The following is a 6,000-nucleotide window of genomic DNA, read 5'->3' on the forward strand; positions in this document are numbered from 1 at the left end:
TTAAGAGCCGTGGAACGATGCGCAAAAAGCACTCTTGTTCGTTGTTAAGTTTGTCTGCGAAATATCGTCGGGACTTATAAATCAGGTCAGATCTCCGTTTCCTTAATTAATTGTGAACCGACAATGAATCCGAATTACTCGTTTGCGCGATATAATCTAGCACAACATTGCATCACGATGGTTAAATTTAATAATTCCAATGATCACGAGATGTTTTCGCTTGTATTCCACGGTGCTTAAGAAGCTTTTCAAAAATCGTCCCAACAGTATCAAGTAAAATTTGCAACCAACGTCTTACACGAAAATTGTAAAAGCAGACGGGTTATCGCTGACGTGTGAGGCGTTGTTGATCCGTATCCCAATTTTGGGGAAACATATATCGGTACGTGAAGATTGTTAGGTATTTTTATCTCGCCTTTCTCGGGACGAGAGAACGTGATGGAATATATAAGCGGCCCGCGATCTGAGAATAAGAAGGGAGAAGGAAGAGAAGTGGAGAACGTTGGAGTTTAGCGAGCGGTCTGCATCGTCGAGCGTTGTAAATTATGTACCACCATAACAGGGTGAGGCAGGGGGTGGAATGCCTTTCTCCGCTTTCATCCGTCACTGTCACGACTCCCTCCCTTCTCATTTTTACCTCCCCCTAAGTCCCACCCTCTCTCTCATTCTCTCTTTCTCCCTCACCCGTCCTCTCGACTTCCCTGCACCTCCGTTAAGCCCTCTAACGGCCCAGAGTACCCACCCCGTACGTACCCCTCGTACACCAAGCTCGCTAATACATCCCTATTTACTCTGCACCACTTCCGTTTAACTTTTTCTGTTTCGCTTCTCTTTCGGTATTCCTCTGTTCCCCTACGCATACAGACACTTACACACAACCATTTTCAAAGCTCGGATACGATGAATTTTGTAGTTTCATTACACTACGATTTTTTTAAACATTTGGTTTTATTGAAAATTTAATCGGGACGCGTGCCCACTCAATTTGACATACAAAAATCTCATGGCTTTTCCCTGTTTCGACTCAACGAAATAACGTTTCTGTTTTCATTCCTTACTATTTGGTTGTGTAAATGAGTCAAATTGGAAAATTCATCAACTTGTTCGAGTTGCTTTTTGTTTTTAAAAAACAAAAAAAAATAAGTTCAGACACTATTCTACAATCGTCTATACAAAACTACATCGATCGAAGTAAGCATTCCGATACGGTTTATTCTAAGAAAATTGCTGCGAAAAGTTTTATGAAAGACGAAGAAATCATTTTACAGAATAAAAAAAAAAAAAAAATACATGACAAAATTTTGATCAAAGCTATGAAAAGTACGGCCAAAAAATATTTCTTACGGTTTGTTTTCAACTCCGTGATGAAGGGGCTGCTTCTTCACCGCCATCTGCATGCTTCAGTTACGAAATTGAGTCGAGACGAGAAAAAGAACCGATGAAATATATTCTTCTATATTTTACACGTCTGTATTATATATATATCACGGGTACAGACATCGTGGTGGTAAATCGAGCGAGTTTTTTTTTTTTTTTTTATCGAACCTCCGGAGTTGGTGCAGGATATACGTGTGGATGAGCCGCGATCGATTCGACTATTTCCACTAATAGCCAGTTTGGCTCGAGCAACAAAGGCGTTCCTGACGCCGCTTACACCTCCTCGTTTGCGCGATTCTATACCACACGTCGTGCTTCTCGAGTTCGTCTATAAGTCTGACGTGTCTGACAGGCGAGAAGAAACGATTATTTCATCGTCCGTAAGTGTGTAATGGTGATTGGTGGATATGAGAAAGGGCGACAAAGAAGGCGGCCTTCTTTACCGACGCTTAAGCCGCGTTCAGTAATCGTGTGTTTAGAATAAGCACAGTGAAAAAGCACGGTTTCGAGTTACTCTTTGACAACGTTGACACGTCCGAGGAAACGAAATTCGTCCATTTTAGATCCTTCTGGGTAAAAAACCGTGCTCTCGGTAGCAGGGAGAAATTTCGAGCTTTCCAAAATGGTTTTTGGAAGTGAAACGAGATTATTCCGGTACGGGTTAACCCGATAGGACTGTTTCCCTTTATGTCCTTTATCTTTTCAACGCGGTTGATGTAGGTGCGGTAATTATTATCCAGAGCCGCGGTGACATCCGGCTTTCTTTATCCACCCTCCTCTTGATTTAATCGCCGTTTAGACGGCAAGAAGAAGGCCTCGCACGGCACGGGTTGGGTAATTTTTGTCAACGTCGTCGTTCGCCGGTTTCCGAGGCGAGTGCAGCACGCGATTCTCGAGGCCAGTCGGCGATAAAACGGGAATCTAAATTTACCGAGGCTTGATTGGGCGTTAATTTGTCGACACTGAGCCAATCCGAAGCTGCTGCTCAGCTTAGATTCGCAATTTCCTAGCACTCCCATGGGTCATCCGAGGACCGGACGAACTTTCTAAATGAAATTTACCGCCCGCCTGGCTATCTTCTCTTTCCTCCTCCTCCTCCTCCTCCTCCTCCTCCTCCACCACCACCACCACGTCCTTCTCCAAACGCCTATCGATTTATTTGCTACACAACTCGGAGCTAATACCTGCCCGATGACTCAGCCCTTTCACCCCTGCACGTAAAGCCGTCGATGCGATTTGCGGAAACGTCATGGCATATGTCCCTCTTACACGATGCAGTCTCTGCACCGGAAAATGCATCATGGCTGCAAGGTGACAGTCGCGTCCCGAGAAGGGATTCCATTAACCAGTTCAGGGTAGCAACGAGTCTCGCATATATATGCAGCTGCTGCTGCCACTGCCCTTAATATAAGATACTCGTACTCACCGTGAGCGAAATTAAGGAAAAAAGAATCTCACGCTTTCATCACTTTTGCATGCTGCGCGGTTTTTTCTGCTTCCTATTTTCAGGAAAAAATAAAAAATAGAGAAATTGGAGGGGAGGGAGGAAAAAATTTAGCGCGAACTTCCATGGGCAGGCAACTAATACACACCGGCCGTCGTTAGCTCGATGTTTAATTTCGCTCTACCGCGGTAATTGCAAACCAACCTCGGAATACGGGGCATTCCTATTTCACCTCATGCAAGTGAATATTGGCACGGCCCATATAAACACCGGTTTTTTTCAATTTTAACTCTGATTTTTCATTTTAGGGGGGTTGGTTGATTATTTTCTAAAATATTGCGGTTACAGGTATTGTTTCGTTCTTCAGATTCGTTCGATGCATCGATTTATAGAATTTTTGAGAATATGAGTAACAGAGGAAATTAGTCGAGGCTAAATAACAATGTTCGATGTCTTCGTTTTCACTTTTTAGGTAACTAGACACGAATTTTTCGGGCCGTTTAACGTTTAGATCGGCAATTTATTGGTTTCGTTTTGTAGATAATCAAATGTTCTTTAAACCAGATCGTGATTACTATCTGACATTATTTGTATCAGCTTAGAAGACGAGTGAGACAAAAATTCACAAGGTAATAAGCATCTTCATTCGTTTATTCCATGCACTCAACTTTAAACGTTCGTATCGAATACGAGGTGAACATTTGAGTGTAAAGTAGTCTCAACCTTTTTTTTTTTTTATAGAAAATTTGATTATCTACAAAATAAAACCGAGAACGGCTTCCCCACTTGTATAGTTTTCGAGATATTTCGGTTAGAGTGTTTGAAAAATTAAAACCAGATGAGGCACCTTATAGAATTTTGCCAACGAGTTCCGCTTTTGCGTGGCTTCGTTTGAGGCTAAGAACTAACTTTTCGAAGGGTACATTAGAGAAAAATAAGAGTTAAAAAAAAAACCACTGTATTACACACCTATGTACGTTAAATCATGGACAGTGACTTCGCGTACAAAACAACGATGTTTTTCTTTCCTCTTTAATTTTCCACCGTGGAAATTTTCAAGGATCCGCTGCGGCAGGATTGTTCAAAGTTTTATCCGTGATATTGCCAAAATAAATAAACAACGAAAGAAACAGGTACACGGGGCTTGGAGCTTGCAGACTCCCCGCGGTTATTTCGTGTTTATCCCAACGACAAAAGCTCGCGGCAGGAGAGGGTGGGGGGGGGGGGGTGGGGAAATTTTTTTTCACGAAGTGAAATGGTAATCCTGCAATTGTAGGTTATCCGAGACTAAATTTCGTCGTACATAGCGAATAAAAAACTTCCCCATGAATAAAAAGCTCCGAGGGTTGAATTGGTTACCATTGCCGATGCAAAGTTTTCCGTGTTGAAAAAAAAAAAAAAAAAAAAGCTCCGGGAACATTTGCCACTCCAAGAGTGCACGACGTTTACGAACGCACGCGAATTGAAACCTCCGTATTAAAGTTTCTGGGTGCTCGTAGAGGCAGCGGGTTTATTTCGCGACGAGATAAAGCTTCGTGTATCCATCCCTTTGTGTAACGCGATTTGCGAGGGGTCTCAGAATGCGTGGGTCGCACTTTTGAAACGCGAATATAAAACCCCCGGCAAAGAACTACCTGTGGAGAGTTTTGGAAGTCGTCGTCGTCGTCGTCGTCGTTGTCGCGAAAGCTCATATCGTCGAGGCGTGTAACCGATAACATTGCCCAGGCGAAACACGCATCGCCCACATTTCCGCCCCCCATTTATCACACACGCAGCTCACACCCTTCGATAATTTGTCGATTCCACCCTCGATTCGTCGCGCATGTAGGTATAGAACGAAACGAATTCACGGATTCAAGCGATTCGACAATCAACCCTTGACTTTGATCACCGAGCTTGCGGCGTCGGGGCGCAGTTTTTTGTTCGGGAAAAAAACTTCCTTTGCATTATTAAACGTTCTCACTGAACCTGAGACTGATTTCGAGTCATTTTCGTCTTGAGCTTTTCAGGATTCGGAATATCGTCTGCAAGCTCTCGAAAGCTCTGAGAAGCCCACGAAAATTCATATATTAAGAACTCTTACCACGACAGGATGAGGCGAAACGGTTAGTGTTCGATAAACAATCCTGAAAATTTTCCAGAGATTGAAATCTGGAAGCTTCAGTTCCAAGAGATTCGACAATCAACCCTTAACTTCGATCATCGAGCTTACGGCAACGGGGCACGATTTTTTGTCGAACGACAAAATGTCCTCGCAGTATTACACGTACTCACCAAATTTGTGGCCGTCTTCCAGTCGTCTTCGTCGTGAGCTTTCCCGTAGTCAGAATATCGTCTGAAAGCTCTCGAAAGCTCCCGCCGGGGCACAATAATTCACATAACAAGAACTCTTACAACGACACGTCGAAGCGAAACGTTCAGTGTCCGACAAAGAATCCCGCAAGCTCCGCAGAGAGTGAAATCCGAAAGCTTCACCGAGGCTCGAGGGGCTTTTTCCCATGCTAATAAAACCCGGTATGATCGTTGCCGCCGTATCACTTCCGGCATTAATCCCCTGTGATCTCGCGATTTCCGGACATTTTTCGCACCCGGTATTTCTCCAGAGTCTTTGTTGCCATTTGGGACGCTTAGCGACTTGTTATTCTCGGTTGTTTTCGCAGCGCCGGATGCGAAACGGCGCGATTTCGGTACCGGCTATCACACCGGAACGAAGGCGAGCGACGCGCGCGAAGCTCTCTCGCCGACTGAGCGCCAACCTTAGAGTACCATCGATTTTAAACCGCGCTCGCAATCCTCACCTGCCCGGCCGACGCGGCACCGCCTGCGCAGATGCGCTTCGTGAGCGCACGCATGGTCCCAGCCTCTGGGTCCAGCCCTCGGAAAAGCTGCGAAGAGTCAAATTCGACCTCTACGAAACTCGAGGTGAACAGGACAGAAATCGCAAGCTCATTTTTGGCTTGAAAGCTCGATGTTACACCGCGATTTTCTCATCACTTATGAACGGTTTTTCTTATAATACTCGTCTCGACAGGGATTCCGGTGACAGCTTTTCAGAGAACTAAGAACGGAGAAAAAGAAAACCTTTAGTGATTGATTTAAAATCAACCTCGGATAGCTGACACGCATTGAAATGTATATGATTCTATATTTATCTCTATTTTAAGTTCTCAATTTTGGAA

At 44.2% G+C, this 6,000-nt stretch overlaps 1 protein-coding gene across 2 annotated transcripts in view; it reads right to left on the bottom strand.

Annotated features, from left to right (window-relative positions):
• The window catches only part of LOC107220161 (discoidin domain-containing receptor 2), a 36,775-nt gene extending 31,223 nt beyond the window's left edge, over window positions 1-5,552 (bottom strand). For both annotated transcript variants that reach the window (XM_046731470.1, XM_015658630.2), the window contains exon 1: window positions 5,096-5,552. The gene's annotated coding sequence lies outside the window, so the exon portion shown is untranslated. The remainder of the gene's footprint in view (window positions 1-5,095) is intronic.
• Window positions 5,553-6,000: the final 448 nt, after the last annotated feature.

The sequence above is a fragment of the Neodiprion lecontei genome, chromosome 2, assembly GCF_021901455.1.
Source record: "Neodiprion lecontei isolate iyNeoLeco1 chromosome 2, iyNeoLeco1.1, whole genome shotgun sequence".
NCBI classification, from domain to species: domain Eukaryota; kingdom Metazoa; phylum Arthropoda; class Insecta; order Hymenoptera; family Diprionidae; genus Neodiprion; species Neodiprion lecontei.